Here is a 14,248-nt window from a genome sequence, read left to right as displayed (position 1 = left end):
TACCGAATAAATTGTCAAAAAAAGAAATAGTATTTGATTTTTTTGAAATATTAAATACCAGTTGATATTTTCAGTGCATCTCTCAAAACTTGCAATCAGTCCATAGTAACATGAAAACTAAATAATATTAAGAGAAAAGGGTTATATATATATATATCATTATATATATAATTATAAATATATGATTTTTTTCTTTTCAATGTTTTATAAAGATGGCAACATTACAATATAAGAAATAATGAAGTAAATAATGTTAACGTTGATTTTACAATTGTTTTAAAATAAATTATGTTATTTTTTACTTTAAAAAATTTATATAAATTATATATATTATTAGTAATATTCAATTTAAAAAGTAATAGATTCGTAGAATTTGCATGTTAAACAAATAAAAGATGATTTTATACAACATTGCGTAAAAACATGTATACAAATAGGAGCGCAAAAATATATATACAAATACGTTTAACTATAATTGGAATACCAATCCATCCAAAGCTACTAAATTATTGTCTCGTCATCCATCTAATTACGAAAGCACTAAATCTGTCAATTCCTCTGCGAACAGTGTCTAATCCTGTAATAATCACGCTCTGTTCTTCACTGCAAATGTCGATAATCAAGCAGAACTCGTTAATGAAACGCTATCTCATTATATAAGAAATACGAATGTGCTAACTTTGGTTTTGCTGCCGATAATTCGCGTGAATGTTTAAGTGCAGATTTCCTCTTGCTGGTCGATGGGCTTGCAGTATATCTACCCACTTGTGTGTCATTCTTTGATGTTTTTTTACACGTTACTCGTTTCTTCCCTTCTTGTTCGCCCTGTAAAAAGTCGATGATTCGCAGCAGCATAATTTTTGATATTTTTATGTTTAATTTATATCTCCTTTCTTACTATATTCATATCAAACGCCTTGTTTGATAGTATATTCTTCGATAAAATAAAAATTATTTTTTTAATGTTAATTTTTAATTTCTAATTAAAAAAAGATCTCTCGTATTTATCGTATTTATCGTATTATTAAAAAAGAATTCTCAAATGTACGATAAAGTGTTGCTCCATAGCAGACAGTAAAAATTGTTATTCATTTGGAATTAACACATAATGTGATTTTTATATTATTTAATTAATTTAATAGATTAACGATTAACTTTAACAGAACAGCACTCGCAATGCGAAGGAATTCCGTGAGACGATGTGCATTTGCAAGCTCTTAGCTCATCCGAGCTGCAACCTCGCACACAGGCGCAAAGCGTCACGAAACAGTCACGTCTCGGTCGATTGCTTTCTCTTTTCGAAGTCTTTTTATGTCGGCGACGTGATCTTTTCCTCCGCCTCTTATTCCTCTTCACAGGATCCGTGCTCCGCGAATTTTCGTGCGAATTTCTGCTCCAAGCACCGCGATGCTCTGCCAAAAATTCACGGGTGAACAATGCGAATCCTCCAACACGTCATGTCTAAAGAATTTTTTTAACATGTTTTTTCGTTACCTTTGCGACAGGTACATATTTGCTTTTTACAATCACGGGAATTGCCGGAAACTTGTCTGAATGTCTTCGTCGTGCTGCATACAATTCAGATAAATGCGATAAAACCGTTACTTTGGCTTATTCAACGTGGATACGTTCAATTCTTTTAACTCCTTTATGTAGATAAGTATGAGTGATAAATGTAATCGTTTAAGCTTAAAATGATCATTCTTTGCTGATATTTTTTAAAAACATTCCCGTATTTCATTTTGTTATTCTTACATTTTTTTATCTTCAATATTAATATTGCCTAACGGTATTAGGTAAAGTATTAATATACCAGGATACTAAGCTTCTAATATCGCGTGCTGTTATTTTAATGTAGAAAGGAATCTAGTTGAGTCAGTAAGCTGATAGGAAGAAAGGATTCCCAGGAATGCGGGGAAAGCAAGGTCGAAATTATTTCACGTAAAGAAGGAAGTCTTTGAAATATTATTGAATATTGAATTTATCATCCTGCGTCTCACCGTAACTTCTGTGATAAATATTTCGAACTTTCAGAAGTTGATTGCGAGGCTTGACGTTTTTTGCTAAAAGGAATTTCAAGTTAATAAAATTCATAAAATAAAATTCTGCTGAAAGGATTTGATCTACATTTCTTGTATTAATATTTATCGTACGAAAAGTATAAGCTAACTAAAATTTCATAATTTACTGCAGAATCTTACCACATTACTAATTTTGTCTAAAAAATATTTTAGAAGAATTAGTAATATAAGGCGTAAATTATTTAATACTTTTTGTAATCTCTCGATTTGTTGAACGATAAATTCTTTAGGTTGTCTTTGGAACGCTTTGACTTCGGCTTCTGTGCTCTTTTATTTTGCCACATAGGATTGTCTGAAGAACTTCGACGTGACGTTGATGGCGGTCTCGAATCTTTCTCTTTTTTCTTGTATTTACGACTGCTATCAGCGGTAAAGAAAATACTTTCCAGGTATGTGCACAGTGCGAAGTTAAACTGTGTATACGCCACAGCCTTATCGTAAAACGCTACATTTCATGGAGATCCTGCTCGGTGACGTGGCATTTCCTAAAGAATTCGATTACAACTGTCGGCTTTTTCACGAAGTGACTAGGATCCTCACGAGATGCTGCGATTTGTGACAAGCTTACAAGAGAGATTTTCTCTCGCAGAGATGACTGATCCGCACAGTCATTTGGATTTAATGAACTCATTGGTTCGAACTTAATGCACGAACACATTCACATGCATTTATATATCATAGACACATTTTTATATCCACACATATATACACATTTTTGTGAACAATCGTGCAATAAACATTTGAGAAAAAATAAAGGCAAGATGTAGTCCACTTTCAGAATAATGAAACGCATTAAAAAAAGAATGAACAGATTGATATATATGTTTGATACAGATGGAACAGGATAACAAAAAATTTAAGTTTATTTTTATTTATATTTTAATTTAGAAAAAAAGAGAAAATATAAGTGTGACAAAAATAAAATTGGACATTTCGAACGCATTGTTACGTAATTAAATTTCATAATTATAATTTATTGTATTATTATTTGCGCAATTTATATATAATTTCTTACGTCAATCTCTTTTTACTTCCAATGCACTTTGGATTATGACATTGTCTCGGCATTTCCGATTCATCCGATCAAAATTTGTATGTTTCTTAATCGACCTGCTGTGATTTTAAAGAATGCTAAGATAAATAAAATTTCGTGGCTACATACATTTTATAAATCATTAATTTATGATATACCAGTACAAAATGCTGCATATTTTTCAAGTATTTTTTTTCTTCTTAGGAAAAATTGATCAAATATAGGATAACCTTTTTATTTTTGTTTTAATTGCGAGTGTTCACATTTTATTTATTTATTTATTTTTTTCATTACAATTGACAGCAATCGAGAGAAATTTATTCGATTTTGTATCAAATTAAATTTTAACCTAAATACATAACACAGATGACATTTTCCATTGCATCTTTGCGCCTAACTTCAATTAAAGAATATCAAAAAATGAATGGAAAACTTTTATCAAATCATAATTCATTTCTACTTCTATGTTTTCATAATTTTATATATTCCACATATTTCTCATGACAAAAATTTCTTATCACAATTATATAAATCAAATTATATAAATTATATAAATTATATAACGATCTGGTATTAATAATTTGCAGTATTCTTAATTCTTAAGTCTTTCTCATCAGATACGTAAATAGCTTTAATTTTCCGAGAGAATGACGCTGCTCGGTTTTGTAGGGAAGTTCGCGGTTACACTCGCGATGCCTGTCGAACATTATCCTCGCCCGCGCGTTGCAACTGGCATTATCGACGCCAGACTGGCGGCCGTTAGTCCGCGGCCTTGCCATCGGCGATTTATTCACCGGTCGGAATATTTTACCGAGCCATTTCTTCTTTCAGCATCAGTTGCGTCCATTCCGGAGCGCGAGCGTTAATTTTCGCCTTTTTTAAGCTCTCTCCACATACCACATTATTGACCTTTCCTCAAGTTTTTCTTTTTTCTAAGAAGCAAAAATTCAAATATATATAAATCTAATACATATTAATATAATTAAAATGAATATCATAAAGGCTTTTAAAAATACACAAAGAAATTTTTTTTAGAATTTTTCATGTATTTTTTGGAATTTCTATATAATTTGATAGCTTTTTAAAACATTTCTTAGATTTTTTTTTATATGAACTGGAACATGTTTCAGAAATGCTGAAAAAATTTACATTTTCTTAAAATTCTTTATATGTGAATTCTAAGAAATATTCTAAAATTTTTTATTCTATAATTTCTGAAGAAAATTAATAAAATCTAAAGTTGTTTAAAGTATTTTTCAAATATTCATAAAGTTAGAGTATACAAAATTCTAAAAAAAATTATTAGATATAAAAAAAGTGTTCTAATTTAACCAGTGCACAAATAATAACGGAACAAAGCAAGTACAAAATGTTTGTTGATCAACAACAACAGACTTGTGGTACACATTTACAAACTGCAGAGTATTTATGGCATATTATTATTATTATTTTATGACAAATTGGCAAAGACACTCTCTTTGCTATTGTCTTCTAAGAAGTAATGATTTTAAATCATTAAAATCATCTGGTATGTGTTGTGAGTGGATTTGAACCCGGATCTATGGCATAGAAAGCAACTCACAACTCTCTATGCCATGATTGCCACAACACTTTCTTAATTATTCTATACATACATATGGAAATTCAATTGTAACCGAAATAACAGGGATAACAAAGGTATGAACTTACTTCGTAATAGATTTTGAAAGCATCAATTGCATCAATGCCTCAAACACCAGCAGAAGCAACTTTTCTGTTCTTTTAAACCGCAGATAAATATGCACATTTGACGAATAGTAACTTTAAGCGATTTTTCGAATAAAAACGTTCACCATTTTAGTCTGCTTTATATGTCGAATGTACATAAAAGCTTGATCTTGCGAGATTTTACGAACGAAGTACACTTCTATGTTAGATTTCGTCTTTACCTTTATTGATTTTTTTATGTGTGAATGTGCTGTATAGTGTTATATATTTTACACACACACACACACACACACATATATATATAAATTAAACATATATAATATTTCAAATAAGAGAAATCATCCTATTTCGATCGAAGCGACAGGTGGAGATATTGTCGCAATAACTTCCACGTTTTTTGCAGTGTTTTAAGATGCTTATTAGCATTATTATTAAATCAATATAATTTGTGATTACTTTCAGATTCAATGATTGCATTTTAAATTTGACAAACCGAAGCGTGCAATTTATAGAACTGAAAAATGTATTTACAAATTTGCATATGAGTATTATGAAACACTAATGCCCGTATTTATAGTCAGACCTTGTACGTAAGGCTTCCTTAAATTTATCTTTAGATGCTCAATAGCCAATGAAATAATTCATAAAGTATCTAAAGATAAATTTAAGGAAGCCTTAAATATAAGGCCTGACTATGAATACGGGCTTAAAATTTGCTTCGTCTAAAAATAAGATTCTATATCTCTCTTATTTTATTTATTCTTATCGATCTAATTTTTATTTATTTATAATTATATATAATATCTTTTCATAGTATGTTTATACAGTCTTAATTTAATTCCTTTTAATACCCCCAAATATTTCTTTTGCCAATTCCCTAAAAGCCCTTACAAGATCCGTTACCTATCATTCATGAGTTTCCATTCTATAGAATTATGCAGTACCATCCCTCCGAAGTTGTGTATGTATATGTGTATGTGTATGTATACTTAGTGCATATGTACATGTGTGCAAACATTAGTTCGAATACCTAACGCTACGCAGCGCAACGTATGGAAATCTTTCTCGTATTAAAGATTCTGTCTTTGGCTTATAAATAGAGCCGAAGGAAACCAGGAAAACATACTTACCTGGCGTCGAGGCTACCGTGATCAGTAAGGCGGTTCCTCCAGGATGAGGCTCTTCCATTGCACTTCGGTTGGAGCTGACCCTTGCGAATATCCCTAATGTGGATATCTCGGGCGTACAATTTTTGTTAGTCCGGGACTGCGTTCGCGCTATCCCGGGAATAATATAGTTACAAAAATAACCTACTTAAAAATTTTCGCCAAACTTATAATTAGATTTATCCACAAGTCGATATGATTCTGACAGAATCTGACTGTTAATGGTAGGTTAGGGGTAGAGAAGTCTCGTTCTCAAGAAAAATAATACTACCCCTATATATATAGTATACATTACGTACATTAAGAAAAACTTTTCTTAATTTTCTTAAATATAATATATTGTATTTAAAATCTAAAAATTAAATTTACTTGATTTAAATAAATAATGATTAAATAATAACACTTTACATTTTAATTATAACCAAAGCATTAAAATTAGAAAATGATTTGTGATTGATAAATTTACTTGAATCTAATTCGAATTTAATACATTACAGTACAATATTTGTTAAAATCTAATAAATAAATGTTTAGAATGTTGAATTCGAATCTTTTAATTTTAAAAACAATATTATAGTAAAGAATTGTTTAAATTAACTTTTAGGAAAATAGTAAATGGATTTTTTTTATAAGAAATGGATATTTTCTAAAAACAATTTATTATATAATATTTAAAAAGAAACGTATATTATTTAATTAAAGTTAATGTATTCGACAAAAATGACAAATTTATTTGTAACAAACAGATTTTTTAAAATTTTTAAATGAACTTTTAATTTACAATTTTTTTTATAATTCTTAAAGTCTCTCACTTGCCAGTAATATGCAACACCGCCGATAGATGGATATTATTTTTTATAAGTAAAAAAGTACACAGGAAAGAATAAAAGGCGCAGCATGACCACTCATTTGTGCGTTTTTATCGTACGACAAATTTTTCAGCCTGTTGATTAATTACAGGATACAGAAATCCAAGAACCTGCACACATTTGTTTTAAGTTTACACTTTCTCATTTTTATAGTCCAAGTCAGTAATTGGCAGAAAGTAAAAGCTATAATTTAGTATATATTAACTATATTGTAAAAAAAATGGTTGTTACAAATTAAAGGTTAGTTTACTTAATAGAAAAATCTCATTTTGAGAGAGAGAGAGAGAGAGAGAGAGAGAGAAATGAATAAATATTATTGAAAAATCATTAATTAGAAAAAAATAATTAAATTTTAATAATCTTCGACTGTATATAAAAATCTTGCTACAATTAATGAATGATTTTCTCTTTGTAAGAGAACGTTTTTCAAATAAATACATCTAATTTCTTAACTGTGAACACATTTTTTAAAATTAAAAATATGTGATTTAAAAAATGTGTTCACAGTTGTACTTATGCAAATACATGATTTAAAAAATTGTTGAATTCACTATTTTTATTGAACAATGAATAAAAGCGTTTCATGATTTAAAATTTCAAATATCAAGCTTCTTTCTCCTAAAGATTTTTTAACACAGAGACTTGCTTTTTGATGATCTAGTCGAGTTCGCAACCGCGTCGCGTGAACGCGAACGAGGCGACGTTAGAGGCGTCAAGGTTTAAATTTAAACTCGCTTTATATCCCCTCGTAATTCCTGCAGGATGTTCTTTGTATGTATACAAGTTCGCAACGACGTGAACGTGGATGAAGCCCCGTGAAAATTCTACGGCTATTTTAAGCAGCACGGAGCGAAAAAAAACAAGAAAGAGGAAAGACACGCTGCGATTTGCACACGAATACACAGATGGCGGATGGCATTTGTTAATTGAACACAATTTTCTAATTAACGATCGAGCAAATCGAATTTAGCTCGAATGCCGTGAGCATCGAGTGATAATCAACATCAATGCTTTGCAGCTGAACCTGAACTGAATTAGTTCTGTGTGCAACACCATTTTCTATCTCATTGAAGGACATCTCCAGTAACTAATGCTCAACTTAACCCTCGGCTATCGTAATATTCCAGTCATGTAGGTTGTCAGCTCCGGGTTATATTTATTTTTTCATCGGCTACGTGCAGTAATTCCAAGAGCGAGAAGATACGGTAATCATTCTTAATGAAGTTTGATGGGAAAAAAGGAGCAAACGCGAGCAATAATGTCTCTGGAACAAGAACAAAATGTGTTTAATTACTGAGTCCTTTTTTTCTTTGCGTTAACACGATTATTATCTGCTACATCTTTCGTGATAAAGGCTAAAGAAATGAACGTGATGAGTGATAAATCGCTTTGTAACGCGAGTACAAGGTCTGATAAAACTTTGTGGTTTTCATGGGAAGTCTGCCATACCAGCGTGATTTTTATTAATAGCATCTTAACAGAGTAATTGTTAGCAATAAAAATCTGAGGCGTCTTTCCTTTTGATCGAAGTTTCCGCTCCGTCCTGACAGACGGTAGACTCGTTTTACGGACAAAGTGGATCGTCGATTCCTCGCTCGACTTGCATTTGCATAATTGGAAATATTTCATTTTTCCCCCGTAGTATATAAGTGCAGTCGAGGACTGCGAGATGAGCGCGGACAAGGATAATTGATGCTCCAATGGATTCATTCCTTCTGGCATTGCTAAATGCAATTCCTGGCGCGTCTAGTTTGCGAATTCGCAAGGCAAACTGCACTCTCGCAAAGGCGACTGGTAAAGAGACGCTCAGGGATCTGTCCTCATCGGCGCCGATCATTCATGCGACGCAGGAATTCCCTCTGAGAATTGTCTAGCTAGGATATGGAAACGTCCGGGCGGGATGAAGAATCGATTCGACGAGATCGTTCGTCATTCTGGCGACAGATAATTTCAATTGAAAGCACTGACTCATGGATTCTGTGTACAATGAGCCGCATATATGCGTTAATATAGCGATCTTGCGATTTTATACTTAAGGAACACATCAAGTCAGGAGAAAGTCAAAATAAATTTATTTTAATGTCATGAATGTCAAAATGATGTTTTTGTTATAAAATTTAACTGTTTATTGACATTAAGAATTACAATAAATTTTAATTTTTTGTTGACTTTTGTGTGGCGAATTACGCGAATTATTTAACCATATGTTACGAATTAATGACTTTTATAGCACAGTTAGTTAACTGTGCTAGAAAAGTCATTAATCTTTTCCGCGTTTTAATAGAGATTGTTTTTCGGGTTTCCAATTGATCGCGATAGATTGTTTGGGAGTTAATTTCCCCTGGGAATATTACGGTATCATGCAAAACGTGAAACTGTATATTTCGGAATGCCGGTCTGCATTTAAATTAATATATCCTGTACGTATCCGCTTCGATGTTAATTTCGGAAATTGATGTTTTACGTCGACGATGCTCGCCGAAACTGCAGCGGGCATTAACTGGTTCATTCACCGTTTGCCGAACAAAAAAAGAATGATCCACTCAAAAATGCGGAGGGGCACTCGTGCCTAAAAGCACTTGTGAATCGATATGCGACTCAATTACACGAAAGAAACGTGGCGCAAATTAATGGGAAGCGAAGCGTGGATCGAGATCGAAGGGGGAAAAAATGAGACGCGAGAATGAAATGGTGGCGTTGAACTTCCTTCTTGGGATATATTTTTGGTCGACAAATTGATTGTATCGGACAGAACTCTTGAGAACGCGACGCGAATGAAAGAGCCGATTTATCCGTTAGAAGTGTAAATTTTGAAATAAAAGTTTGCCATTTCCGGTTTCGAGAAACATTCGAAAGCACTCAATTCCTAAGTATTGCAAGTATTTGCAATTAACGTGAATTGTTCTTTTGCTATTTTGAGCTGCAATAGTCTTTCTGGGATAATGAATAAGTCGCTGGTCTCGATGAAACAGCACTTATACACATCTCGTGTTATATCAATATTTGGACATTTTGTTAGTCTAGCGATGGAATTGCAAGCGCTCTTCAGCCATACGTACTTACACATTCCAACAGAATGACTCATGTCAACAGATACACTTTGTATTAAATTGGACGGTTGTGTATGTACATTCATAAATTATAGCCAGGTACATTTAATTTTTTTGTTCTTATTTTAATAATTAACTTTATACAGATTATATTTATACGTAATATTTTTGAAACATCTTTTTTTATAAACACGATATATATGTTAAATGAATATTTATACTTTTAATATATATAGTAATTATTACAACTTTGTTTTGCAAAGATTAGATTTTTTATTTAATTTAAAAAGAATCGATAAACATATATATACCTAGTTAACGCTAAATATTCACAGAGAGTTCGATTCGTATTACCAATGTACTGAATGTTTCGGAACAGTAAAAGAATCGTCACAGAATGTGCAAATGTCGATGAAATGTTCAGAATATTGTGTGAATACTTCTGGTATGTGTTTCACGAAAATCGCTAGCGAGCGAGCAGTACACATCTCCGCCGACAGATGGCCGCGGCGACGAGCATTTACTCGTAAACAAGAATCATCTGGAAAAGAATATAGGGAGCGCAGCACTTTGTTTGTGAAGTAAGCCCAAAAATTGGGGTCCAAGGTGAAAACACATTAAATGTGTTTTCCAAAATAAAATTTTGTTTAAAAACTGAATTCATGGTCGACCTGACCTGGAATTTTTGGAAAAGTCAACATTTTGGGGAATATATATGGAACATTCTCGCGGAATCTGTAACGATATACAAATGAAATTTTTAACCGACATTTGAATGTTTCTTTTACATACCGTAAATATTCGGAATAATTTGGAGTATTCTTGGAATGTTTTTTGGGGACTTTAGGAATATTTTATCAATATTTCAAGAATATTTAGCGTTTGCTGGGTATTCATATTTATATTTTAAACAATTTATATACATGTGAAAGTTATGCTTATAATATTCTATTTTTATTGAACTTTTATAATTTATTTTATTTACTATTTTTTTATTGATATAAACTAAAATAATAAAAATCTAAATATTTTTGTATAAATACTTTATGTATTAAAAAATGACTTATGCAAAGTTTACTGCGATTCATCAATTACAAAAATTTGAAACAAATAAATATTTTTTGGATAATTAATTTCTGCATCGCAATAAAACTTTACATAAGTCATTTTGAATATTTAAAGTACTTATATTAAAAAATAGAGATTTTTGTTACTTTTTATAATATACATTTCCATACGTTTCTGTTAGAGATAAGAGAATACTACTTTTTATTGAAATAACTTTTGATTCAGATGGTAAACCGTCATTAAATTTGTAAATTTTCTTAAATGAGATCTAGAATGATCTGTAATTTCTTCATAATTTTTTTATTATTTCGAAATATCTGTCTTATCTCCTTAAATCTAAAATTATGAAATGCAATTGATTAACAAGTTCTATTTCGATATTCAAATAAATTTTGATTTCGTCTCTATCTTAATACCTACAATCTGTAGAATTATAATTTGAAAACTTGTGAAAATGCTGAATCATGAATTTTCATGTCAGATGCGGTGACTTTTAATTGCGTTTACGTAAGGAAAAGCAATACTCGCGTCTACCGCGACGTCGGGCAACGACCTCCGACATTGACCGAGGTCATTTCAACTCTGTGGCAAGACGAACATTCGTGCGACGCATCGTTTCTCAAAGACCGCTTTTGCTTTCTTTTTCCTCACACGCTACCACATATTCTCACACTCTTCGTGAAAACGATCCCTTGCTTGTCTAAGAGTTTCCCCTCTGCGGAAAAACAGGAAGATGCGCGGTTTTTTTTTTTTTAGGAAGACCCTCGTTGGGTCCCTCCTTCTTCTGTCTTCCTTCGTCGAGAACGAAGTTCAATCCATGTTTTATGGATGTACTTTGGGACCTCTCGCGATGCCATAGCTTTCTGAATTTTTATTCGTTTATTTATTTGATTCGAACGTCTAGAAGGCCACTGATGTAATACATGGCATAATTCTCACAAAACATTGCTTTCTATTAGAGTTATTATATTGCTTGCACGTTCAAATTATAATCCATATTATAAGTGCAGCATTTTTGGAAACGCAGAAAATAAAATATTCGCTTTTATTTTTTCGAAAACATTTCTTTTAATTTATTACAATAATAACGAAATTGCTTGCCATATAGCAACGAGATTGATTTTACGGTTTACCTGTTCGGTTGTAATTTACAATCGCTGAGACGAACAGATATGCGAATGAAGAACTGATTTAGAATCACTCATCTTTGGAAGTCGACTGTGAATTATTCCGGAAGTTGAGCGCTCGACGATGTGAATAAAGGCGATCTCGTTGGCAGAACTCAAGATGTGGGTCATAGAAAGTTGCGCGAGGAAAGTGGCTCGCGATTTTAATTTAAGCTATTGGTTTATGCATGTAAGTTAAGACAAGAAAGGGCAGCCCATTAGCATTTCAAAATGAAAATTTGACTCCAATTCGGCAAGTTATTTCGCATTTAAAGTGAAGCAACGTAAATAAAAAAAAAAGATGAGAGAGATAATGTAAAAATATAAAATCTAAGTGTACCTAGAGAGATATGTAAATACGAATAAATTAGATATGCAAAGTGATGAAAATGTGTTGCTCAAGATAAAAATTCTATATCATGCAATAAAAACAGTTTATTAACATATTTGCATATATGCTTCTAAAGTTTCTATTAAAGATATATATATATATATACACAATATATATACATATACAATTATTTCAAATAGAATATATATATATATATATATGCATATAAAATTTCTCTGATTTCTCTATCTTCGTAGCTACCTAAAAATACATCGACATTAATAAACAAAGTACTACGTAGTTATAGCGTTGCAATGTACGAAGAGGCATATCGCAAAGAGATTATTAGGTGTGCTACCTTTGATGCAAATACTCTTATCAGATAAAGGAATAAGAAGTAATGTATCTTAAGAGAAGAAAAACTCTTTCTGGTTGCATTGATTTGTAAATCAAGACTTATTGCAAAATCGCTATAGCTATTAACATTAATTGAATAGACAACGTTTTATGAATCAGCATTTATTCATTCGATTAGCTCTAATTTTGGCGATCAATGAGAAAGAGAGAGAGAGAGAGAGAATTAACAATTTCCAATAAATGTGTGACATAGACGAAGTCAAGCTGAGAGAAGTGACTAATATGGCATCAGTATTTATATTGCGTCTTATATTACGTCACAGAATTCGTACATTCTTTGTCGTTAATGGAAAGCATCGACTCATTCCAGTAAAAAACATCACGAAGACGTCATCTGACATTGGCATTAATGGAGTTCCAGTCACTGTGACTCACGTCTTATATGATGTAGCCAGTTTACTTATCGTTATTTTAAACAGGTGTGGCTTGTGGAAATTCCGCCCGCTACTAGTCCATTTTTAACGCTTATTCAAAATTTACCTTTTTACTATTTAGTAATCTTTTATTAAAAATTCAAATTTGTTTAATAGTTATTATTAAATCGCAGAAAATATTTATATTAAGTTATTATTAAATCACATAATGGCACGCGCGCCATTACAATGTTAATTTCACGAGATATTGTGACACAATATGCCGTTAAATAATAATAATTCGTCTCGCTGTTAATCGATTTTTAATGTTCTTATCCAAAATTTACTTTCTTTCTTGTTATCTTGTTAACCTTATTTTATTAATCTTATCTTAATACGTCTTTTATTATTGTTATATTATTGTAATGGCCAACGTAATTTAATAATAATGTAACATAATATAAATATTTTTTATATTTAATGAATGTACTATCTGTATCAAACAAGTTTGAATTTTTAATAAAATTCATTTAACGCGTAGTAATTTATGCATGATATTATTGTAACAGGCGTTTATTTTAATTTTACAATGTAGTTTCTGCAGATATTGTAAAATTCATTTTGCAATGCAAATTTTGTCGCAAACGTTTAAATTAACTATACTATTTAATTCTTTTTTAATGGTTATCGGTAATTGCAGAATTTAAATGATATTCAAAATTCAATACGTAAATTAACGCATGCAAAAATCCTGCATGAGATTTTATAAAGATGATACATTTTATTGTTAACACGATCTATTGCACGGAGTTTTCGTAAATTTTTCCAACTATTCGACGGATATAATGAATGCTCGGCGCGATGGCGCGAGATACACATTATCGTTATTCTCACCTCAGTTTCTGGCATTTCGAGGCATTCTGTGGAGACGGCGTGGAAAAGAAAATAATATAATGGGCCACGGTCCTTGGAGGGACCGGTTGACGTAACCGGTCCACTATTTTTAA

Source organism: Mycetomoellerius zeteki, unplaced genomic scaffold, assembly GCF_001594055.1.
Source record: "Mycetomoellerius zeteki isolate Tzet28-1 unplaced genomic scaffold, Tzet1.0 scaffold153, whole genome shotgun sequence".
NCBI classification, from domain to species: domain Eukaryota; kingdom Metazoa; phylum Arthropoda; class Insecta; order Hymenoptera; family Formicidae; genus Mycetomoellerius; species Mycetomoellerius zeteki.
Note: the sequence above shows the minus strand (reverse complement) of the source record.